The 26,027-nt window shown below is 48.3% G+C and overlaps 1 protein-coding gene and 1 long non-coding RNA gene across 3 annotated transcripts in view; one reads left to right on the top strand and one right to left on the bottom strand.

The window, feature by feature from the left end:
• Positions 1-26,027, bottom strand: part of TSHZ2 (teashirt zinc finger homeobox 2) — a 496,422-nt gene that overhangs the window by 34,838 nt on the left and 435,557 nt on the right. The window lies entirely within an intron of this gene.
• Positions 11,515-25,983, top strand: LOC133259913 (uncharacterized). The gene is made up of 4 exons (XR_009740582.1): positions 11,515-11,987; positions 20,930-21,017; positions 24,931-25,005; positions 25,800-25,983. It is a non-coding gene; the product is annotated as an uncharacterized LOC133259913 (long non-coding RNA).

Raw genomic sequence — 26,027 nt, 5'->3', positions numbered from 1 at the left:
GTAATTTTATCGAGCGTCTACTTTATGAGGAAAAAAGCCTAGGCCCCATGAGGTACCAACAGATGTACCCGCAAAGCTTTTATACCTGCCACATGCATACTTGCTGCTTCCACTGGGTACCAACCCTGATCTTCCTTTAGAGAACCACCTCTCATACTAAGGCTGATGGCTTGGGTGGGGCTGACCCTGCTTCCCAGCTACCAGCCCGGCACGTGACTCCAATCTGACCAATCCCTGTGTGGTGCTCTCCTGGCCACAGTGATTGGTCCAGGCATGGACACCTGACCCAGTTCAGTCCCATGAAAGACGTTTGCTGGAACCCTTTGCTTCCCAGGGGCTCAGCTGGAGCTTCCGAGCCACCACGTGGTGGAAATAGTGTCAGAGAACCACGCTGCTGAAGAGCCAGTGAGATTTAAGAGGTTAAGGCCAAATTTCCAGTGAAGCCGTTTAAACGTTTAAAGGTTGGTTTCAGCTTCGTCTGAATCTAGTTACACCATTGACCTTCAGAGGAGCTGATAAATTCCCTCTGGACTTAAACTGGTTTGAGTGGATTTTCTGTCACGGGCAATCCATAGTCATGACTAACATATACATGGTTAAAAACCAAGGTATGGTTTGACACAGCTCAGAGAACATTCTGAGGATACCCAGAGGCAGGGATGATTTCTTTTCTAACTTGGGCAAAGAAAGAGGATCCAGGGAGACTTTCTGGAGGAGGAGGTGGTATTTCAGTAACCCTTTGAAATAAAGGAAGACGTTCTACCATAGGAGACAAGGAAGAGAAAGGAAGCAAGAAGGTGGAATCCAAGGAAAGTATAAGGCTTGCAGGAGGCTCGCAGAGTTTCTGGGACACGCTACCTGAAGGAAGGGAAACCCAACTGAAATATGGGGCCAGACCCCTTGCATGTTTTATCTAGTGGAGGCATACTTGGTGTCAAGCATAGAAGCACAGAGACACCTCTGGGTATTGTGCGTCCTAGCCAGGGAGGTCTGGAAGCTTCTGGCTTCAGTTTGGTGAATTTTACCTTTATGATGACTTGGAAGGATTGAGGGGATTAGGGTGCTTTCATAGATGTGAAAGAGGAAAAGGATATTACCTCCCACAGTTAGTCATGGGTCTCCCAGAGATTTTTGCACAGGGAGAGTGCCACGCTTACTCATCAGGGCTCTAGAAGGATCCTATCTGTGCCTGTTGAGTGGTTCTGTTTTGCCAGACACCAGTGTTAAATATTTCAGCAGCAACTGCAACAATAATAACTGTAGCAAACCATAATTGAGACTTACTAAATTCCAGATATGGCACTAAGTTTAATGAAAATAACAACACGTTATCAGCAATTGTTATGACTGAAAACAAAAATTATCAGAGAGTTCAGTGTGTGCCAGGTACTCTGCTAAGTGCTTTTCTTGATCTTGATAGATTTTCACAGCAGCCCTGTGAGGTAGGGAGTTTTACCACACCCATTGTACAGATGAGAAAACTGAGTCTCTGAGAGGTGAAAGTGAAAGTCGCTCAGTCGTGTCTGACTCTTTGTGCCCTGTGGACTGTACAGAGCAGAATACTGGAGTGGGTAGCTATTCCCTTCTCCAGGACATCTTCCTAACTCAGGGATTGAACCCAGGTCTCCTGCATTGCAGATGTATTCTTTACCGTATGAGCCACAAGGGAAGCCCAAGTTACTGGAGTGGGTACCCTATCCCTTCTCTAGCGGATCTTCCCAACCCAGGAATCAAACTGGGGCCTTCTGCATTGCAGAAGGATTCTTTACCAACTGAGCGGGCTGGGAAGCCCCTGAGAGGTACAGTGACTCATCCAAACATGTGAACAAGCAGGGCTCAGATCTTAGAAAAATATGATTCTCAAATAAATGCTCTTTGCTACCTTGATACAGTGCCTTTCCTTGTTTTGTTTTTCCATACGCATCCTTTAAAAAAATTATACATTTTTTGGCTGCACTGGGTCTGCGTGTGAGCTTTCTCTAGTTGCGGCAAGCCACGTGTGCGCTCTGGTTGTGGTGAGTGGGCTTCTCGTTGCGGTGGCTTCTCTTGTTTCGGGGCACGGGCTTTACAGGGAGCAGGCTCAGTACTTGTGGCACACAGGCTTAGTTGCTCCGAGGCGTGTGGGGTCTTCCCGGACCGGGGATTGAACCTGTGTCCCCTGCATTGTGAGGTGGATTCTTACCCACTGGACCACGAGGGAAGTCACCGTATACATCATTTTTCTGTCACTCTGGACGGAGGAAGGTGGGGGGGAAGGGCCGTCATAGCATGCTCCGCACCATCTCCTTCAGCAAGATCTTTCAGTGAGATCCTCACCACTTTCTCTGCCATAAGGGTCCCTCTCGGCCTTACTTATTTTTGCATCTACCAGAATCTTGCGAGAAAGTCTCACACAGAGACTGGCACAAAGGAAGTACTCAGAAATAGTTGGTCAAACTGAGCTGCACTAAATTAAAATTGTTCCTTATCAGAGCTTTTAAAGTGCCAGTATAGTCTCCAAACCAGCGAGGAAATCCCTTAAGAAAGGAGCGGACTTCTCATTCAGAAAGCTTCCTGTCTGTTGTGTGGTTTGGGAATATCACATATCCTGGACTTTCTGGGTTCTGTTTCCTTTCTTTTACATCCATGGGCATTCAGAAACACTGTGTGACAAGAAAGAACACGGCCTCCCTTGTCAGCTTGGAGGGCTGTTGGGTTTAGTTTCGGAAGACATCTCTGCACAAACACGCCTCAGAAGCAGAGAGGGCCCCCGCATACCCTCGGCCCTGCGTCTGTGGGCCTGCCTGCTCTCAGCTCGGCCAAAGCACGGCCAGCAGCTGAAGCCCGTGGTGCAGGGCAGGTGGTCCCAGGCCTGGCGGCGATCACTGAGAAACCTCCAAAATGCCCGCAGCCTCCACGTCGGTCTCACTGGGTGTACCGGTCTCTGCTTGCTTTGCGGAGGTCACATTTCCCGAGTTTGCTTTGTGTCTCTGCTTCTGTTGTAGCTGGGAGCTCAGCACTGATCTTAATAACCACTTTTATGGAAACCAAGTCCAACAGCTCTTAAGGGACAACTCACTGTCTCTCTTGACTATGGCTGGGCCTCATGAAACCCATCTTCCTCGTTATTCTTCCAAAACTTATTTCCAGCACCATGTGTCTTAGCATGTACTCTGTTTTGTCCTGCAATGCTGGTAAACCACCTCCTACGAGAGTGAGTTAAACTTGACTCCCCTGTTGTACTGATAGCACTTTGAAGGTGAAGGTGGTGGGCCTTGGGGCTCCTCAGCCTTCGCTTCAAACCCAGACCTGCCACTTCACAACTCAGCGAGCTTCAGTGAGCCATTTTGCCTCTTGAAATTTGATTTCCTCTTTGGCTAAATGTGAAAGATCACACTTATGTCACTGTGACAATTGCATGAGATGGTGTATGTGAAATAGTCCGTGTTCAGGTCAGTGTGGGACTGGTCATTGCGGTGGCGCTGATGACAGAAACGATGCTGCTTGTTTATATTCCTTTGGCCACACTGGGTCTTGGCTGTGGCCCTCAGAATCTTTAGTTGCGGCACATGAGCTCTTAGCTGAGGCATGTGGGAGCTAGTTCCCTGACCGGGGATCGAACCGAGGCCTCCTGTATTGGAAGCATGGAGTCTTAGCTAGTGAACCCCCAAGGAAGTCCCTATAATATTGTTTATATATTCCACTGAACTCAGGGCATCTTTGGTCAACAGTATTTCCTTAGTCACCTTTGGTGATTAATTAACATTAATTCAGAATGGAAACAAGATCTCCAGCCCATTGCTGCTTAAGAAGGGGAGGAAAGGAGGAGAGGAGAGGCAGAGCACCTTCGCCCCCAGGATGGTCCTCAGGACAGATGCTGTTGGTCGTCTCCTCAGTGTCCATTTCCCTCTTCTTCCTGCTGATAAGATTCCGGCTTTCTTCTCTGTGGCCACGTGCCCAGCTAACACTCACGCGGCAGCGTTGTGCTTCCATGAGGGACATAAAGATACCAAGCTCTGGCTGAGGAAGCTCAAGCGGACTTCTGCTGGGTCTCTGGGAAAGACTTGCCTCCCCAGAGAAGAGGGGACCTGGGTGATCGGTACAGTCATTCCACTCCTTGCCCCACCTTGAATGTAGACGTCCTGTCTCATGCCAGCAGCCATCCTGCAGCTGTGAGACAACAACTGAGCGACTCACAGAGACGCCTTCTAACACCATTGCCCGTGGGCACAACACCATAGGCACCTGCTTCTGGGTGCCATGAGAGTGAGAAGAGAAAGCCTCGAGTTACGTAAATCACTCTACATAAAGTGGTGTTTTATTTGCCGCCTAAAGCATTTCTAACTTATAACCTTCCTGCTTTTCTTTGACAGTGAAAAACCTCTGGAAGCCCAATTGAAAAAACGAATTCTCTAGTTCAGTGTGAATAATATTCAGAAATAGCAGCTACAGCCTGCCTCTGCTAATGCAGTGAGTGAAGTGAAAGTCATTCAGTCATGTCTTACTCTTTGTGACCCCATGGACTGTCCATGGAATTCTTCAGGCCAGAATACTGGAGTGGGTAGCCGTTCCCTTCTCCAGAGGATCTTTCCAACCCAGGGATCAAATCCAGGTCTCCCGTATTGCAGGCGGATTCTTTACTAGCTGAGCCATAAGGAAAACCCAAGGATACTGGAGTGGGTAGCCTATCCCTTCTCCAGTGGATCTTCCTGACCAGGAATCGAACCGGGGTCTGCACACAAACCCATGGCAATAATGAAGAATAATAATAGTAATATGAGTTAAGTGGTGATGCTGGCTCAGTTGTGGCATGTCACTTGGAATACTCTTGAGAGTCCCTTGGACTGCAAGGAGATCAAACCAGTAAATCCTAAAGGAAATCAGCTCTGAATATTCATTGGAAGGACCGATGCTGAAGCTCCAATACTTTGGCCACCTGATGCAAAGAGTCACCTCATTGGAAAATACCCTGATGCTGGGAAAGACTGAAAGCAGAAGAAGGGGGCATCTCAGGATAAGATGATTGGATGATATCATCGACTCAGTGGACAAGAGTTTGAGCAAACTCTGGGAGATAGTGAAGGACAGGGAAGCCTGGCTTGCTGTAATTCCTAGGGTCGCAAAGAGTTGGACATGACTGAGCGACTGAACAACAACTTGGAACATAGTGGGCGTTAAGAGAATTATTTTATTGTATTATTTTTTTTGGCTGAATTGCCGAGCTTGCAGGATCTTAGTTCCCCATCCAGGGATTGAACCCGGGTCCTTGGCAGTGAAAGCAGAGTCCTCACCACTGGACCACCAGGGAATTTCCAAGAAAAATGTTTTAAGTTATGGCATGAAAGGGGGCTTCCCTCTTAGCTCAGTCCATAAAGAATCTGCCTGCAATGCCGGAGACATGGGTTCAAGTCCTGGGTCTGGAAGAACCCCTGGAGAAGGAAGTGGCAACCCACTCCTGTGTTCTCTCTTGGGGAATCCCATGGACAGATGAGCCGGGGGCTCGCAAGAGTCAGACACGGCTTAACGACTAAACCACGACCACCATGGCTTCAAAGCATAAGTGGTAAGTTGCATACTCTATCCACAGCTCCACCAAGTTACTTATCATCTTCCTTTCCCCAACATAGATTTGTTTAACAAGTTTTCTTATCTTTTTCTGTAAATGGGAATGATAATTCCTACGTCACAGCATTGGCATAAATATTAAATGAGTTACGACATGTATAAAGCTGTCACACAGCAGATTATGGATCATTATTATTGCTGTGTGCTGTGCTTTCCTGTATTATTTTCGTGAGATTAACACAGGGACAAAACCTGGGTGATTCTGCTCCAACCTAGTCCATGTTCTGGGTGCCAGTTACCCTCATTTGTAAAATGTGAATTTGATGCCAAACTAGCATTTCCTAAACTTTTTTTTTTTTTGCAACATCATGATCACCTGTATTCTCTCTACTATTTGTTTTAACCTAATAGTTTTCTTTAATTTGGCTCACTTTTTTCTTTCTTAGCTTTTATCCCGAGCAACAGTGTCTATGGGGTTATAGATACATTTTTGTTGTTTAGCTGCTCAGTTGTGTCTGACTCTTTGAAACCCCATGGGCAGCAGCACGCCAGACTTCCCTGTCCTTCACCATCTCCCAGAGTTTTCTCAGACTCATGTCAACTGAGTTGGTGATGCCATCCGACCATCTCATCCTCTGTCACCCCCTTCCCCTCTTGTCCTCAATCTTTCCCAGCATCAGAGTCTTTCCCAAAGAGGCGGCTCTTCACATCAGGTGGCCAAAGGATTGGAGCTTCCAGTTCGGCATCAGTCTTCAGGGTTGATTTCCTTGAGAATGGACTGGTTGGATCTCCTTGCTGTCCAAGGGGCTCTCAAGAGTCTTCTCCAGCACCACAGTTTGAAAGCATCAATTCTCTGGTGCTCAGCCTTCTTTATGGTCCAAGTCTCACATCTGTACATGACCACTGGAAAAACCACAGCTTTACCCTTGGTCTGGGAAGATTCCACAGGCTGTGGAGCAACTAAGCCCGAGCACCACAGATACCGAAGGCTGCAAGTTCTAGAGGCCGTGCTCTGCAACAGGAGAAGCCAGCGCAGCGAGAAGCCTGTGCACAGCAATAGAGACCAAACGCAGCTAAAATAAAAATTATAAAAAAGAAAATTCCAGTGTAATGCCAGTGAGTTCATCGGCCGCCCTCAGCCTTCAGCCTCAACGGGGAATGGATGATGCAAAGTCCCTCGCAGCTCATCCAGAGTCCGAAGACCACAGCTGAAAACTGCCCAGGGAGCTCCTCAACCAGGACTTTTCTAAACGGGAGCCATTGAAACCCGAAGGTGCGAAGCTGTGCTGAGGAAGACAGGACAGAGAGCCGGAAAAGGGGCTGAGAATTAGAGCCCTGTGTCTTGACGCCGACCACAGTCGCGACCCAGGACGCCTTTCTGGCGCTTTATGTGCACAACTCAGACTTCACTCTCAGCGTGACAGGGAGACATCCTTAGGGGAGGAGCCGTACCCCGCACTAACCGACGAGAAGACTGGCTTTGGGGAAGGACCCTAAAGCAAATTTTACAACTCTACTTCCTCCCAGTGTGCTGACTTTCCACTTGACCCTGGGCCAGGCTGACAGACCCTCCTTCTCTGTGTGATGCGCCTGGAGGCTTCCCGTTCCTGAGACCGGTGCTGGGAATGATGGAGACGGAGTCACTCAGAAGTAGACATTAATCGGCTCAGCTTATACAGGGCTGGTACAAAGGCTGGTACAGCCTCGATGACTTGTATGAATGAAAGGGTTTCTGGACGGCTGCAGCGTCTCAGACCTGTGGACCTTTGTGTGTGCACTGTCTGTCACAACCATCCCCTCCTTGTTGAGGTCCTCGGTATAAGCAACTTTTGCTTAATTGGGCGTCTGTGCTGAGTCAGGTGTCTAGGCCTTCCATCTCTCCGTTAATACGTGTGGAATTCTTGGGAGTCACACGGTAGCTGGGATTCCCTGGAGAAGACCGTGGCTGTGTTAGGGACAGGCAGGGGAAGGTTGTATCAGGGGCATTGCTGGGAGGTGACCTTCTAGGGTGACTACCAGAGCTGTTCAATGCAGACGCACAAAATAAACAGCCCTCCTTCAAACTTGGCTGTTCGTCGTCTCGGTTTTGGATTCGGAAGCCTGCCTCATGGGGAGCCCTTAGCTTTCCACCCAACTGCCGTTGGCTTGTCACGTTCTCCGAAGTGGAAGGGGACTCCTCTACGCACACCGCTTGCACACGCTCCAGACCAGCTTCCCCTGGTGTTTCAGTAGATGGGGAGGGGTGCGGCTCTGGCAGGCAACCCAGGAGGGCAGGAGGGGCTGCGATCGCACCTCGCATCTCTTCACAAAGGTTTGATTCTCTTCCCGAGGATGATCCGCCAGTCTGTAATCAAGGGTTAATTTCACAGCTCACTGCTTCATCTAGCATAATATCCATTCAGACTAATTAAATCTGTCTAATAATGTGAGTGTCTTTGCCTTTGTTCTTCCCCTTCTTTGTTTTACACCCTTCACATCTCATCTCCAGAACCACACGCCATCACACTCTACTTGACAAGCAGAATCCATCCCTAAAATTAAAACATTCCTGACCTATCTGCAATGACAAGGCAGGCGAGCTTCACGGCGCTCCGGCCCATGAAGGCAGCTGACACATTTGTTTTTAATTTCAAAAGAGTAGAAAGTGAAGATCTGACCCCGTCAATCAAGCCCCATGACAAGTTTAATCATTGGTGCCCCACAAAAATCACGGCTAAATAGGAATGCAAATACTGTATCACAGGGCTCTTATAAATGCTAATCAAGGAGAAGTAATCAACTGACAATTTCACTGATCTCTTTTCTGAAGAAGTCACTCAAGGCTCTGTCTCTGGGCCACAAAGAAAAGAGGAAAAGACAAAAGAGGTGGATGAGGTTCCCCTCAACCTTCCTTTTATTTTTCCTTCCAGGACATTTCTTTTTAAAGAGAGAATTGGCTCTTTTGATCCGTCGTGGAACTTGAAAGCGAAGAACTTCCGCAGTTATATGTCAAGTGCACTTTATTATCAGTCCCCGGGCTGGGCAGAAAACGCACCGAAACTTCCGCTAAAATAAAAATCATCATTTGTCTTTGTCATTAATCTCTTCTCAAATTCTCTTATATCTAAAAAGTGATTGACCTTCTCTGTGAGAGAAGGAGGGAGAAAAAAGTTTTATACATAGCTGAAAATCTGAAAATTGTGATCACGGTAACTTAAAAAAAAGAAGTAGAAAAAAAAAATCCCTTTTAGAGACTTAATCTGGAGTTGATAAAGAATTTATAACCTCCAAGAAGTTATCAAATAAGCCTCTCTCTCCTCCTGATTCCGATGACTGTGCTTAGAGAGACAGGGGTTGGGGGCTCATTTTTTGAGACCCTCCTTTCACGTGGGAACTGAGAGCTTTGTATTTTATACAGCTTAGAAACCAAGGATTTTTTCTTTCTTCTTGTCTATTTTATTTTTTAACCAGGAGGTCCTTAAAATATCCAGTTCACTGGTTACTTTCTACTGTGTGTGTGCTCAGTTGCTCAGTTGTGTCCAACTCTCTGTGACCTCGTGGACTGCAGCCCGCCAGGCTCCTCTGTCCGTGGGACTCTCCAGGCAGGAATACTGGAGTGGTTGCTGTTTCCTCCTTCAGGGAATCTTCCCGACCCAGGGTCCTAACCCAGGTCTCCTGCATTGGCAGATGGATTCACGACCACTGAGCCACCTGGGAAGCCCTACTTTCTATTATAAATTCCTGTTTTAGGGAATCACAGCAGGAAAAGAAAAAAGCCAGCACTAAGTTACGCCAAGTTTGTCCTGGAATGTTTATTCAATCCTCTAAAGACGGAATCCTCCAGAAACTCCAGTGTTAGCAAGACTCTTTCCTGTAGTGCCACCGAACCAAGCCCTAAATGTCCAGGATGGTCTCCTTCATCTTAAAGACGGGAAAGTGGGAATTTACGGGATTTGGGGAGATGATGATGTCCCCCTTTTGTCGTGTTCCATTTAAGAGGCGGACCGGCCAAACCCCACTGCTGTCTGTTCACCTGCGGCTCAGGAGCAAAGAGTGTTTTTTTTTTTTTCTTTCCATTTTTAAATGGTTGAGGATGAATGAAAAGAATATTTCTTGATTTAAGAATTACATGAAATTCAGATTTCAGATTCCATAAATAAGGTGTTAGCAGAACACGGCTCATCATTTACATCCTGTCTATGGCCATATTAACATGCTGCAGAATTGAACAGCTGCAACAGAGGTTGTATGACCTGCAGAATTGAAAATATTTACTGTCTGGCTCATTATCAAAAACATTTGCTGACCCCTGATTTATATCATCATGGGAAGGTTGTGAGATCTTAGCTGTGCCTCGATTCCCAAGCCGTGGAAATTCTTTTTTATTGACAAAAAGCTGTGTATAATATTTATACTTATTTATCTGGCCGTACCAGGTTTTCGTTGCAGCATGTGGGACATCCCTGGTGATCCAGCAGTTAAGACTCCGCACTCCCAATGCCTGGGGTTCGGTCCCCGGTCAGGGAACTAGAACCCACATGCTGCAAGTGAAGACCCCGCGTGCCAAAATTAAAAATGCAGCATGCCACGACGAAGACCCGCGAAGCCAAATAAAAACTTCTTAAAACCCTGCATATATTTTACACGTGCAGTGTGGCGATTTCACATGTGTATTCACTGTGAAATGATCACCACCGTCAGGTTAATTAACACACCCTCACACGGTCGTGTGTGTGTATCTGTGTGTGTGTGGCAAGAACGCTTATGCTCTGTCCTTCCAGCAAATTGCAAGTGTGCCCTGCGGTACCCTCGCCGCTAGACCCCGGTGCTGGGCGCTGGCTCCCCAGAACGTGGTCCCGCAACCACCAAGCGCTGGTCTGCCAGGACCAGCATCTCCTCGCTTCCCACTCCCTCAGCCCCGAGAACCACCCTCTACCCTCTGTTTGGCTTTTTTTTTGGTTTTTAGATTCCGCACAGAAGTGAGATCATGCAGAATTTGTCTTTCTCCTCTGGCTCCCTTCACTCAGCGGACTGTCCTTCAGGTGCCTCCGTGTTGCTGCAAACAGCAGAACTGCCTTCTTTCTTGTGGAATGATGTTTTGTCGTGCAGACGTTCTTAGTAGATGGTCACTGGTGAAGATGCTCCGGTTGTGCAGGTGTACATTTTTAGCTTGCTGGAGAGGGACAAGCTTTCTTAGTGAAATGAGCGCCTCATTCACCTGGAACCAGACCAGGCGCTTGTCCAGTGTTCACGGGCCCCGTCTGCTGCCTGGGGTCTGAGCACAGGCCGCTTCTCGAAGGGAGAGGGGCTGGCAGCCGCCCACTGTGGGTCAGCTGCGGGCCGCTCACGGCTCCTCTCCTAGTAACACTGCTGCAAGTTAAGATCTAGTTCATTTTGGAATAATAACGGAGCTCCCAAAATAGAACACTGTTAACAACACAAAGGGAATTCTGCTCTGTATTTCTATTCTGCCGGATAGTCTCTGAAGCTCAACGTGATGGATAACGCAGAGCTGGGAATTAAAGAGGTCGGTTAATTTGTTGCCCCAACAATACTTGGGCAGGAGATCATAAAAGGGGATATTCCTCTCTGACAGACATGCCTGGGTATTTAATATATCTTCACACATACCCTGACCTACATTTTTTTTACATATTTAAATAATGGTTATCCAGAACATTCTCTTAATATTTCCCAGGGGAGCTTTTAATTCTTATTTCATAGCTAAACTGATTTTCCTTTGGTTAGAGTGATGCTTCTCAACCGGGGGTGATGTGCCTCCCACTAGGGGAAGGAGAGGGAGTCCTGCAGTACGAGCTGGGTGCTGGGGGCACTTGGCGATCCCTGGAGACATTTTTGGTTGTCAGGATGCAGGGAGGGTGCAGGGCTCCTGGTATCTAAGGGGTAAAAGCCAGGAATGCTGTGAAAATCCCATACACGTGCGCCAGGACAGCCTTCCCATCAGACACGTTGGCCCCAAATGTCAACACCGTTGAGGTTTATGAACCCTTGGACTGTTGCTCAGTCGCTAAGTCACGTGCAGCCCTTTGTGACCTCATGGACTACAGCATGCCAGGCTCCCTTCTCCTTCACTATCTCCTGGGGTTTGCTCAGACTCATGTCCGTGGAGTTGGTGATGCTTTCTAACCATCTCATCCTCTGCCGCCCCCTTCTCCTTTTGCCTTCAGTCTTTCCCAGCATCAGGGCTTTTTTTCAATGAGTCAGCTCTTATGAACCCTAAGAGAAGTAAAATGGTGCAAGATTATTATTGACTCTGGTGCTGGATAAACCTGGATTAAACCGAGGTGGCTCAGCCTTGCCCGTCCTGCCCTTGGATTGGATCACTGTTCACCGTGGGATGGGGGCTGTCCTGCGTATCGTGTGGAGTGGAGCCACACCCCGGCCTCTTCCCAGATGCCCGCAGTGCCGCCAGCCCCAGTTGTGACCACCCAGCAGGTCTCCAGGTAACGCAAACATCCTCTGGCACACAAACTCGCCCTGGCTGAGAATCACTGGCTTAAGACATGACTTGGTTACTTGGCAGCTTGGTTTTTTGGACCAGTTTCAGATGGCCTCAAAGCATCAGTTGTCTAACTGGTCAAATGAGGAAGAACCAATGGACCTTTTAATATTGGAGTGTGGATGAAGCAGAGCAATGAGGTGACACGTGGGAGTTCTCAGGGTGGCTGCAAGCTTTGGCAGGTTTTCCTGAAGGTGCCCCTGCAGGAAAGCTTCGGGGCTGAAACTCAAGCACACCAAGGTCCACACACCTCTCATAAGGAGGCGACTCAAGACAGGTGTCTAATCTGGCTGTGTGTCTTCCTCTGTGTGCCCTTGGGTAAACCACTGCACCTTTTTTAAGACTCTGTTTTCTCATCTGTAAAATGGGGCTAAGAATGCCGCAAGGAGTTAATAGGTAATGCCCTTTAGAGCATCTGGCTCAAATCAGGGGCTTAAATTTCTGCTGGTAAGTGTAGGCATCGTTATTTGTGTTCTATGCTCTTAACACTGTGTTACATTGCTCCTCCAGTCCTGACTGTAAACTGAAGGAGACAATATTTTGAATTAAACATGAGTATGTTCAGGGGTGATTAAAATAAGTATGGGCTTCCCAGGTGGCTCAGTGGCAAAACAATCTGCCTGCCAGTGCAGGAGACCTGGGTTCAATCTCTAGATTGGGAAGATCATCTGGAGAAGGAAATGGCAACCCACTTCAGTGTTCTTGCCTGGGGAATCCCATGGACAGGGGAGCCTGGCAGGCTACAGTCATGGGATCCCCAAGAGTTGGACACAACAGAGCGACTGAATCCTGAACTGAACGATGAGTAGGTTTTACATGTCAGTAAAGACGGTTTGTTCTTGCCCTCTGCCAGCAGGGCCTCCTGTTCTTCGACACTAGATCTTTATGAGGGAAGCCTCGCCTTTGAAAACGAATCCTATGCGGGTGGTAAGCGAGGAGGCCTGATCCGTGGGTGTGTGCCGTGTGTATGCGGTTGGTGAGGATGGCGTGTGCGTGGCGGAGGTAGCCAGTTCATTCTAGCTCAGGGGTTGCTTGGGGCTGGGGAGCTGTACGTAGGTGTCCATTTGCGTTTGGATCTGCCGGGGCTGGTCCTGAAGCTTGCAGTCCCCTTCTTGGAAAGGTGTTGAGAAGGCACAAACTCCTGGGCGGGTTTTCCTTTCATCTGATCTCTAAGCGACCACCCGCTTCTTGCTTTTAAAAGCACTCGGATTTGGCAGGGGTCCTCTGTGTGCGCTCCTACTATGGGTTGGTCCAGAAAATGCCACAAGAGAGACGAGCAGCGCTTTGGGACATGTCAGTTCCGTTCAGTCCCCAAAGCGGTCCGCTGGAAAGTCCGGGTCGCTGACTCCCCAGGGGAGCCTCAGCATCCGCCCGCTTTTTCTCCTCTGCCCACCTCTGCGTGGGCTGACCGCGTGACTCTTGAAGAGGAGGCGGCAGCTTGTCCCCACTCCGTGTCGCGCTGGGTCTGGCCCAGTGTTTGGCCCTTAGCAAGAGGCACTCAGTGAGTGTTGGCTGAACAGTCCCGTGCGGGACCGCGAGTCAAGAAACCCGCGCATTGTAGAGAAAGGGCCCTAAGCTTAAACCACAGGGCAAGGTTGGCTCCCGTGGAGGCAAAGCTCTGCGGAATGCCAACAGGTGTTGCACGAAGAGATGGTCGTGCAGTTGCAGAGGCTGGTGGATGGCTGAACCAGGCTCCACTTAGCACCTCGGCCAGTCTGCCTGTCTTTATGCTAACAGGCACCACAAACTCCAGACACGGGGTATGAGGGATTCGCAAAGCTTGTCGGACCCCACAGGCTTTTCCTGAGGAGCCTCTTGTGGTCTTGGTGCTCTGAGGAGCACAGTCAGGGAAATTTTTCCGAGTGGGCCGGCTCGACTCCGCGCCGTCGGTTTCTCTCCCTGTTTCCCACGCCTGGAACCTTCTCGCCCAGCCTCCCGCCCGGCCCACCCTTGCCCATTCCCCTTCTCAGCCAGGCTTCCTCTGACCCCACGTCATCCTGAACGTCTTCCTGCACCGATACTTCCCCTCCACCCTTCCTGCGGGCACAGACCCTGGATTCTTCCTGTGTGGTCCCGTTACACGTTTGACTCTCTGGATTTCCTTCCACCGCAGGGGGTGAGCTACTTGAGGGCAGAATTTATGTCCATCTTCGCTTCCCTGCTGGCTCAGTTGGTAAAGCGTCTGCCTGCAATGCCAGAGACCTGGGTTCAATCCCTGGGTGGGGAAGATCTCGTGGAGAAGAAAATGGCAACTCACTCCATATTCTTGCCTGGGGAATTCCATGGACGAGCCTGGTGAGCTACAGTCCTTGGGGTCACAAAGAGTCAGACACGACTAAGTGACTAACTTTTTAACTTTTTATGTCCATCTTACCCACTTCTCTACAGAACAGTGCCAGGCACTGGGGAAGGGGGCCTTAATACATAAATCCTGGCAAATTCCATGAATGAATTTGCAAATCCCTGCTTTACACGTGGGGTACAGCCACAGAGAGGGTGCAGTGTGCATGGCCCCAGCGTGACTGCATCAGCCACTGGGCTCAGCGGGGGGCGTTAGGACGCCAGCCGAGCACTGCCCTTGAGTGCTGGGACAGGGCACCTCCGACAAGCAGCAGCTGCTCTCTCTCTGAAATGCTCCTCCTGCCCCAGCAGCTACTCATGCTGCTCACGTTTGTGGGTAGTGAAGGCAGGTTTCTGTCCATCCACTCCTACACTTATCCCCCCTGGGATGAGAACCACGACACGGAGCACAGCACTTTTTATGGATCACCCGCAGCAGAGGGGACCGGTGGCAAGCGCCTAGCATTTGGGCTCAGGAAGGCTGAGTGCCAAGGAACTGATGCTTTCGAACTGTGGTACTAGACAGGACTCTAGAGAGACCGCGGGACTGCAAGGAGACCAAGCTAGTGCATCCTAGAGGAAATCAACCCTGAATTCTCATTGGAAGGACTGATGCTGAAGCTCCAATACTTTGGCCACCTGATGCGAAAAACTGACTCATTGTGAAAGACCCTGATGCTGGGAAAGATTGAAGGCAGGAGGAGAAGGGGATGACAGAGGATGAGATGGTTGCATGGCATCACCAATTCAATGGACATGAACTTGGGCAAACTCTGGGAGGTGGTAAAGGACAGGGAGGCCTGGTGTGCTGCGGTCCATGGGGTCTCAGAGAGTTGGACATGACTTGGTGACAACAACTAGCTTTGCTCCTTCCAAAGTGGGCAGATGTGGGTGTGCGGTTTAGCATCTCTAAGCCTCACTCTTCTCACCCAGAAAATGGGTCCTGCCCTTAGGGCCACTGTGAAGATCGAATATTTATGAAAATAATTTAGCACAGTGCCTAGGACACAGTAGAAACTCAGTGCATGATGGATGTTATTGTTGTGATTAGCATATACCTCTCTCTTATCATCATAACAACTGTCCAAAGTAGAACTTTTCATTTCGCAGAGAAAGAAACAAAGGCTCAAAGCGTTTACATGGCTTCCTCAAGGTCTGGCAGCCTGTAAGGGCAGCCCAGATTTGCACTCACACCTATAGGACCCCAGAGTCCACCCTCTCACCTGCAGTGTATCTCAGGAGGCTGGATCACAAGTAAACAAAACAGCCTAGTTCATAAAGGTGCCAGAAGCCCCAGACCATCGATTTTTCCCTCCTGGCTTCCACTAGCAACTAGGTACAACTTTTCTACCTGCCTGGATTTTTCTCATGTTATAAGTCACCTCTGGGATCTGGTTTATTGTAGGAAGTAGCTCAACCTTTGGGAGAAAGAAAGGAGCTTACTGGAGGTGCTGGAGGAGAGAGGGAGGTGAGCCTAGACATTTCTACTCTGGTTTAGTGGAAGTGATCAGAGGCCTCCCCACTCAGATGAATATCCTCTGAGCCATCCTAGCCTCCCTGACTCCCTTCCAGGTGCCTGCCTCATTGCTGGGACTTGTGGGGACTGAGCTGGGGGTGGGGAGAAGACTTCAGGTTCTGGTTAATCTCCTGGAGAACCTAGGGATCCCTTAGGTCTAGCACTGACTAGTCATAGGAAATCCACCTGACAGCCTGAGGCAGAGTCAGGCTGATTGACAGGGCTCTTTCTTTTCTTTTTTTAAAATTTACTGGCTGCACTGCACAGCATGTGGGATCTTAGTTCCCTGACCAGGGATTGAACCTGTGTCCCTCCACTGGAAGCATGGAGTCTTAGCCACTGGACCAGTGGGGAAGTCCCAACAGGGCTGTTTCATGAAGCTGCTCAGGGAACGGAGGACCACTCAGAGCTCCTCCCCTCATGTCAGAAGGATGGGGACACGGAGGGGACGTCAGGAGAGAGGCCTCGCCACACCCATCCCAGAACACAAACTCCGAAGGGTTAACACAGTGAAACCACGCGTTCTGCCCACGACTCTCAGTGGTTCTGCTCCTCAGCGGTAGTTAGGCCTCCGTTTAAATGCCTCCTCCACAGGGAGGGCTTTCCTTACCATCCTAGCTGAGGGTACACCTACTCTTTTTTTCTCCAGGTTTACTGAGATATAACTGACTTATGACACATTTTTTAAGATTTATTATTTGGCTGCCCTGAGTCTTAGTCATGGTGCAAGGACTTAAGTTTCCCTGCAGCATGTGGGATCTTTGTTCCCTGACCAGGGATCGAACCCTCAACCCTGCACTGCAAGACAGATTTGTAACCACTGGACCATAGGGGAAGCCCCCTATGACTCACTCTTTTTTGGAAAAAATGGATTTATTTTAATTGGAGGCTAATCGAAAAAGCAAGAGAGTTCCAGAAAAACATCTATTTCTGCTTTCTTGACTATGCCAAAGCCTTTGACTGTGTGGATCACAATAAACTGTGGAAAATTCTGAAAGAGATGGGAATACCAGACCACCTGACCTGCCTCTTCAGAAACCTATATGTAGGTCAGGAAGCAACATTTAGAACTGGACATGGAACAACAGACTGGTTCCAAATAGGAAAAGGAGTATATCAGGGCTGTGTATTGTCACCCTGCTTATTTAACTTCTATGCAGAGTACATCATGAGAAACGCTGGACTGGAAGAAGCACAAGCTGGAATCAAGATTGCCGGGAGAAATATCAACAACCTCAGATATTCAGATGACACCACCCTTATGGCAGAAAGTGAAGAGGAACTCAAAAGCCTCTTGATGAAAGTGAAAGAGGAGAGTGAAAAAGTTGGCTTAAAGCTCAACATTCAGAAAACGAAGATCATGGCAGCTGGTCCCATCACTTCATTGCAGATAGATGGGGAAACAGTGGAAACAGTGTCAGACTTTATTTTTTTGGGCTCTAAAATCACTGCAGATGGTGACTGCAGCCATGAAATTAAAAGACGCTTACTCCTTGGAAGGAAAGTTATGACCAACCTAGAGAGCATATTAAAAAGCAGAGATATTACTTTGCCAACAAAGGTCCGTCTAGTCAAGGCTATGGTTTTTCAAGTAGTCATGTATGGATGTGAGAGTTGGACTGTGAAGAAAGCTGAGCGCTGAAGAATTGATGCTTTTGAACTGTGTTGGAGAAGACTCTTGAACGTCCCTTGGACTGCAAGGAGATCCAACCAGTCCCTTCTGAAGGAGATCAGTCCTGGGTGTTCTTTGGAAGGACTGATGCTAAAGCTGAAACTCCAATACTTTGGCCACCTCATGTGAAGAGTTGACTCATTGGAAAAGACTCTGATGCTGGGAGGGATTGGGGGCAGGAGGAGAAGGGGACGACAGAGGATGAGATGGCTGGATGGACCAACTCAATGGACATGAGTTTGAGTGAACTCCGGGAGTTGGTGATGAACAAGGAGGCCTGGCGTGCTGCGATTCATGGGGTCGCAAAGAGTCGGACATGACTGAGCAACTGAACTGAACTGAATTACTTTACAATATTGCAGTGGCTTTCACCATACATTGACACGAATCAGCCATGGGTGTACATGTGTTCCAAATCCTGAACCCCTTTCCCGCCTCCCTCCCCATCCCGTCCCCCAGGGTCATCCCAGTGCACCAGCATTGAGCGCCTGACTCACGCATGGAACCTGGACTGGTGATCCATTCCACATATGGTGATATACATGTTTCAGTGCTATTCTCTCAAATCATCCCACCCTCGCCTTCTCCCACAGAGTCCAAAAGTCTGTTCTTTACATCTGTGTCTCTTTTGCTGCTATGACTCACTCTTATAGCATCAAACACTCAACAATCACTGATACTGTTTGATTATTTACTTACTAATTTGTTCTTTTCACTAAAATGTAGCTCTGTGAGATCAGAAACTGGGTCAGTCTTGTTCCTTGTTCTGGTTCAGCCCCTAAAGCAGTGCTGGCAGGGGGCTACTCAGCAGCCGACTGACTGACTGTACTATGCATTCCCCAGCTCCCTCTGTGAAGGGACTGTCATGGGAGGAGGGTTAATATGGAGAGCTTATGTACTGGTTCTAGTTTTTATTTTTCATTAATGATGGAGTAAGAAAAAAGAGGGGCAAATGCAGTTGAAGGGGTTTAGGCTGGATATCAGAAATTTCCTGAGGGTGGGTAATTAGACTGCACTACAGAGGGAGGCTGTGTATATGCCTGTCAAGATTTTTTTTTTTTTTAATGTGGGGACTATCCTCAGGGACATTTATACGAAGACCCCAGTACTTAGTTCTTATCTGCAGTCTCTCTCTAGAGCCAAGGGTCTCAACTGGGAGATTTTTGCCTCCTGGGAGCCATTTCTGGATGTCACGCCCTGGAAGAGAGGAAGCACTACTGCCTTCTAGGGGCTGGAGGCCGGAGATGCGACTCAGTGTCTCGCGCCGTCTCGCGCGGTGTGGGACGCCCTGGGGAACTGCCCTGCCCGAGATGGCACCCTGGGCCAAGACTGCTAAAGCTTCCGCTCCTGAGGGCCCGCTTGCTGTCTTCAAGCCCTCCTCACCCTGCCTCTCCAACCCAACTCTGCTCAGGGATTCCCCAAAGAACTGGACAAATCAGGACAAGGAGTGTGACCCAGAAAAAAAGTTTCACCTTTGGGGGTGCCGTTCAAGGGGTGTGTCAGCCAAAAAGCAGTCAATGGAAATCCTGTGATGATTGACATTCACACTCGTGTGTTGAATAAATATTTATATGTCCTCTGCATGATGCTAGCTCAGAGCCTGGTAAACTTTCTTGAAGAGCTGGATAGTAAATATTTCAGAATTCACACATCACAGGGTCTCTGTGTCAAGTCCTCAACCTTGACATCATAGGGCTAAGGCAGCACAGGTAACATATCATGAACAGGTGTGGCTGCATCCCTGACGCTTTATTTACACAGATAGGTGATGGGCAGGATTTGGTCTGGTCCCCAGACACGACATCCTAATCCCTGATGCCACAGAGATTGAAAGAGCAAAGGCTGGGCTCTCAGGGAGCTCAGAGTCCAGGGGAAATTGACAGGTGAATCAAACCCCACTACTGTGAGAAGAAATGACCTGATTAGCAGATTTTTCTGGATATTGTTATTAGGTCCAGTTCCCCTGATGTTGTCGATGAAGCCTGTGTTCTGTCCATATTTGAAGGCTGTGCTACCCACAACATCACCCTGACGACTGCTGAGACTTCGGCAAACGTCCAGAGCACCAGCAAGGCTCAGTGGCGGGGCCACCAAGAGTCTTCACTCTCTCCTCTTCCTGAGCCCTTGAAGCTGAGGGTGATGGTGGCGGTCATTGGATGGTCTCCTGCCTCCTCCTGTCTCCACCCATGCGCCTTTCACATGAGCACCAGGGTAACTCTCCTACACTGCAAACTGCAAATTCCTCAGTGCAGACCCTGCTTGACCCTCCCCTGGCTTCACTGCCCTTGTGGCAGTTGTTGGACTCACAATGCGTGTACACACACATGCACACATGTGTATTGTTTAGCTTTTATTGCAAAATGTCAGTATAAAAAGTGCAAATAAATATCATCTTACTTCTATTTAATCCAGACTTTTGCTTATGCCTCCTAATGCAGTGATGCCTGAGTATGTGTGTGTCTGTGTGTATGTGTGTGTTTGTGTGTATATGTGTGTTTGTGTGTGTGTGTTTGTGTGTGTGTGTTTTGTGTGTATGTGTGTGTGTGTGTGTGTAGGTGTGTGTGTGTTTGTGTGTGTTTGTGTGTGTGTGTCTGTGTGTGTCTGTGTGTATGTGTGTGTTTGTGTGTGTGTGTTTGTGTGTCTGTGTGTATGTGTGTGTTTGTGTGTGTGTGTTTGCGTGTGTGTGTGTGTGTGTGTGTGGACATACTTGTACACAGGGCTTTCCAAGTGGTGCAGTGGTAAAGAAACGGACTGTAATACAGGAGACACAGGAGACGCGGGTTTGATCTCTAGGTCTGGAAGATCCCCTGGAGAAGGAAATGGCAGCCACTCCACTATTCTTGCCTGAAAAATCCCATGGACAGAGAATCCTGGCAGGCTACAGTCCATGGGGTCACAAAGAGTCAGACATGACTGAGCAACTGAGCATATGAGTGCATACATGTCCACATATAGAATATATACACACATATATAATATGTACACACATGCATATGTATCATGTTATTTTCCTATGATATGCTTTCTCTTTGCTTATTGTTTGTATTATGGAGTTAAGACGTTATATGGATTTGGGGGGAACTGTAGAAACAGCTAGAGATAGGTAGATTATCTGAAAAACAGTTGTAGGGTAATAAAGATGGCATTATCCAGGAGGCATGTGTGGAGAAAGTTGTGCGTGTGTAGGGTACGTGGGGGAGGGTGTGGGTGGGGATCAGAAGGGGCGGGAACTGTGGAAGGGGGCGGTGGGGTCCTGGGCCAGGGTGGAGGGCACACCTGTCTGAACTGTAGCCCTTGCATCTCTAGAATTAACAATATCGACAATTTATCATTGCATATTTTAATTTCCCCCCCACAGGCATTTCTCAAGCTGAGCACTGGACTAAAAAGATGAAGCTTAGACAATAGCCAACCTGGCGCTTTGCTGATTTTAATGTGTTTATTGTGTAAGTGATCAACAGAAGCCTAAGGGCTTTTGGTAATGGGGTATGTTAAAGACAGAAGAAAAACAAGAGAGAGACAGGCAAGATATTTTCTTCCCTAGGTGTTGTCTCCTTAATTTGCATAAATGACAATAGAGAACGTCTTGATTCGTGCCACCTTCGTGAAGCTGGTAGTTGGAAATGAGCCACCATATGCAGTAATAACCCCCGCTTTTATAGACGACAGGCCCTGCCCCCGCCCCTGCAAACCTTTGCTCAGTCAGTGCTCTCAGAGTCCTGGGGGAGCTGTGCGTGCTCACGGGACAGACAGGAGGGGAGGCACAGAGACGTGACATTCCTTGCGGCAGGTCAGCAGCCGGAAGGGGCGGAGCCAGGGCTTCCCGCAGACCGCACCGCCCCCCGCCCCGCCCCGCAGGGAGCCAGGTGGCCGCGTCCTCAGTAAGGGAGGGCGGAAAGGTCCACGTGGGAACACGGGGTCCTGAGCCCTGGGGTACAGTCCACCGCCAGCAGACACTGAGCTTAGTCCCGGCTTTTCCTTTCAAATAAGATTCTTCTTGGATTAAAAAAAAAAAGCACAAGAACTTGGCAAAAATTTCAAACCATTCAAACATTAAAAGCTCTCCATCCAAGCCTAGTGCTTCTTTCCGGTCAGAGCAGGAATACTCTCCACAAATAAACACAGGCTTCCCTGGTTGCTGTGTGGTAAACAATCTGCTTATGCAGGAGACGTGGGTCGGGAAGATCTCCTGGAGAAGGAAACGGCAACCCACTCCAATACTCTTGCCTAGAAAGTCCCATGGACGGAGGAGCCTGGTAGGCTGCAGTCCATGGGGTGGCTGAGAGTCGGACACGATTGAGCGACTTCACTCTCACGCATGGGAGAAGGGAATGGCAACCCACTCCAGTGTTCTTGCCTGGAGAATCCCATGGACAGAGGAGCCTGGTCCTACAGCCCATGGGGTTGCAAAAAAGTCAGACATGATTTAGTGACTAAACAACAAGATAAGCATAGTATTTATGTTTAAGATGGTGTGTGTTTACTCACACATTAAATCTTACTTAAATAAGATTAAAAAAAAAATTTTATATAAAAGGAAAAATCAGGATTACCCCAGTGGCTAATAGCAGGTTCTTTGTTGAATATGATTTATATGTTATTTTTAAACACAAAGGTGAATGCTGTAGCCACTTGGTATTTCTGTTAAATAATAAATCTTAGGATTTTCTACCAACACATAGAGATTTGTTTCATTGTTTTGAAGGACCTTATTGAATCTTCTGGTGTGGAAAACTGAAAAATGCTTGTGCAATTTCAATGGGTGAAAATACCTCACATTTAATAGGGCTATTAATTCATTTACTCTCCTAGTGACCATATGCAACAGATATTTTAATAGTCCCATTTTTCAGCAGAGGAGACTGAGGCACAGGGAAGTAAAGCAGCTTGCCTAAGATGACACAGCTTGTACCCACAGAGCTGAGATTCAAGCTAGTGGGTCTGGCACCAGAGTCCATGGTTTGAACCACTACCCTCCATGTGGAGGCAACATCATTTTGAACACACCTTCCTATATTAATACATGCCCAGCCATGAAATTAGAACTCTTGTTCCTTGAAATAAAAGCTATGACGAACCTAGACAGCATATTCAAAAGCAGAGACATCACTTTGCTGATAAAGGTCTGGGTAGTCACAACAGTGGTGTTTCCACTTGTCATGTACAGATGTGAGAGTTGGACCAGAAAGAAGGCTGAGCGCTGAAACACTGATGCTTTTGAACTGTGGTGCTGGAGGAGACCCTGAGTGGTGCTGGAGGAGACCCTGAGTGGTGCTGGAGAAGACCCTGAGAGTCTCCTGGACTGCAAAGAGACCAAACCGGTCAACCCTAAAGAAAATCAACTCTGAATATTCATTGGAAGGACTGATGCTGAAGCCGAAGCTCCAATACTTTGGCCACCCTATGTGAAGATCCTAAGACCTGGATTCGTTAGAAAAGACCCTGATGCTGGGAAAGATTGAAGGTGGGAGGAGAAGGGGAGGCCAGAGGATGAGATGGTTAGATGACATCACTGATGCAATGGACCTGAATTTGCGCAAACTCCAGGGGACAGTGAAGGACAGGGGAGCCTGGCGTGTGCAGTCCATGGGATCACAGAGAGACGGACACCTGAGGGACCGAACAACAACAGCAACAACAAATAGATGTAAAAGATAAATTTCCGGCCATAAACTCGCAGGTTGAAGAGAATAAAGGCTTAAACTTTTGTCAGTTCTCGCCAAATTCCTTCTTAAGAAAGCAAAGCCGTTTCTGCTCCCATCAAGAGTACACGGGCCCATTTTTGGAGTGTCAGTTTCCTCATTCTGGTGGGGGTAAATGGAGTGGACTTCCTCCCTCTCAACGAGTGTGTATCTCCTTTGGACAGAACAGAAGCCCCCTGGGTTCATGAGTGACTCCGCTGTCTAGATTTCATCATTCTTTGGTGATAAGCAGGCTCATCGCACAAGCCTCTCTCCTGCATTACCCCAGTGGAGAAGTCACATTTGCTGGCTGCCTAGCTACCATACCAGCCCCCTCAGAACTCCTCAGACAGTGCTTAGCACCTGCAGGACGCCTGGGCCTCTTATGCCCATGGAGTCACGTTAATCAGCTGATAGGGGAGGCGAGGAGTGCTGTGGAGAGGGGAAGGCTGAGGGTCTCCACGGGCCTGGGTGCAGAGGGCCAGTGGGTCACCTGCTTGAACAGAACCGAGGCGAGTGAAGATCCCTAAGGTCATCGAATTCCTCCCCCTGCCTCTAGGTGGCCAAACCTACTTGTGCAATTAATACGGAATGTACTGGCTTTTATTAGTGGAATAAATAAATAAATAAAGTAAAAGATGATTTTACTTTTAGTTTAGCGGAAGAGAAATATCCTTTATCTCAAGAGTTGCTTGATAGCAGAGGCCTTAAACTGTTGGCTGGAGAGCTACGTTTGGCCTAAAGATAATTTTTTTAGGGGTTATTCTTTACCAGCTGAGCTACCCGGGCGTTTGAAAAATCTGGAGTGAACACCGACACTTTCACATAATAGCTTCTTCTGAAAGACATTGAGGGACTTCCCTGGTAGTTCAGTGGCTAAGACTCTGCATTCCTAATGCAGGGTGCCCGGGCTCGATCCCTCATCAGAGAACTAGACCCAGTATACTGCAACTCAGACTGAAGATCCTGTGTAGTACAGCTAAGACCTGGAGCAGTCAAATAAATAAATACATATTTTTTTAAAAATTGAAAAAGAAATAGGTCTGGCAACCGGCCCCTCTGGGTTCAAATTTCTACATGGAAATGCCTAGCTCCTACCTGCTTTGGACTGAGCCAGTGCCCAGCAGTTTGCCACGCTCCCCACCTGCCTGGCTCCTAGAGGCACACGACTTCAGAGTGCCGGTGCTAGGTTTGAGACACACGGCGTTCCAGTGCGTGTATCTATGCCTGGTGTGAATGTGAGGACTCCACCAGGGACAGCTGCGATAATGCTTGGCACACCGACTGAGTTGAGGCACGTTGAACTACAGCTCATATTAATGTGGTTTCAAGACTGTAGCAGTGACCAACAAATCACACAAATTCTCACAAATGCAGCAGGCGCATCACCACTGCTCCTACTACAGTGATGGTAATAGTGGAATGTTAGTATTATTACTATTAGAACAGCAAAAGCTCAGCAGCCCAAAACCTCTTCAGGAGGCCACAGATCGCAAGCCCAGAAAGGGTTAAATTTTGTTAAGCTGGCTCAATTCAAACGAGATACTTCTCCAGTTATTTTGCTTTCCTATTGAGACTGTCTTTAAAATCCTAGATCTGATTTGGTGGGATTTAGAGAGATGGCTCTATTTACTTTTCTTTTTCTTTTTAAAAAATATTTTATTTATTATTTATTCAGTGGCTGCACTGGGTCTCCCTTGCTGCACGACGGCACACTCTGGTTGAGGAGAGATGGGGCTACCCTCTGGCTGCGGTGAGTGGGGCTCTTCTCTGATTGCCGTGCGGGCTTCTTGCTGCAGTGGCCTCTCTTGTTTCAGAGCACAGCTCCAGGTGCGTGGGCCCCAGCAATTGTGACACCTGAGCTCTAGAGTGAGAGTTCAGTAGCCATGGTGCAGGGGCAGAATTGCTCCGTGGCATCTTCCCGGACTAGGGATCGAACCAGTGTCCCCTGCATTGTAAAGCAGGACTCTTAACCACTGGACCACCAGGGAAGCCCTACTGTGCTTTGTCTTGCCTCAAGGATTTCTATGTGGATCCTGTTCAGGCATATGCCTAGAGAATGGAAGTCTGACGAACAAGCATTCTAGGATTTCAAGGCAGAGTGAAACTGAGGAAGGATCCGTGGCCTGCTCAGAGTTAGCAAGGGTGGGTTTAGCGCTTTCTGGAGTCAGCCTTGGAGAAGGCAATGGCACCCCACTCCAGTACTCTTGCCTGGAAAATCCACGGACAGAGGAGCCTGGTAGGCTGCGGTTCATGGGGTCGCTGGGAGTCGGACATGACTGAGCAACTTCACTTTCACTTTTCACTTTCATGCATTGGAGAAGGAAATGGCAACCCACTCCAGTGTTCTTGCCTGGAGAATCTCAGGGACGGGGGAGCCTGGTGGGCTGCAGTCTATGGGGTCGCACAGAGTCGGACACGACTGAAGCGACTTAGCAGCAGCAGGAGTCAGCCTTAACCAGTGATGTACGGGCTGATTCTGAGTGAACCTTAAAATTTGCCCATGAAGATAAGCATTCTTCAGGCTCTTTTTTTTTTTTTTTTCAGGCTCTTTTCAAACGAGTCTCTCAAGGCTTCATCTCTTCCTCAGCAAGACCCAGTGCTAAATGACGTTCACTGAACTATCAAAGTTTCTTTTTTCTCAATAAATAAAGAGCTTCCATCCTCTTGAAAGAATTCCATCTTTCCCATGAAAGAATTCCTAAACAACTTCTATTAACAGGGCTTCCCAGGTGGCTCTAGTGGTAAAGAACCCGCCTGACAATGCAAGGCATG

This window comes from Bos javanicus, chromosome 13 (assembly GCF_032452875.1).
Source record: "Bos javanicus breed banteng chromosome 13, ARS-OSU_banteng_1.0, whole genome shotgun sequence".
In the NCBI taxonomy this organism is placed as follows: domain Eukaryota; kingdom Metazoa; phylum Chordata; class Mammalia; order Artiodactyla; family Bovidae; genus Bos; species Bos javanicus.
This window is presented reverse-complemented; position numbering and strand designations above follow the sequence as displayed.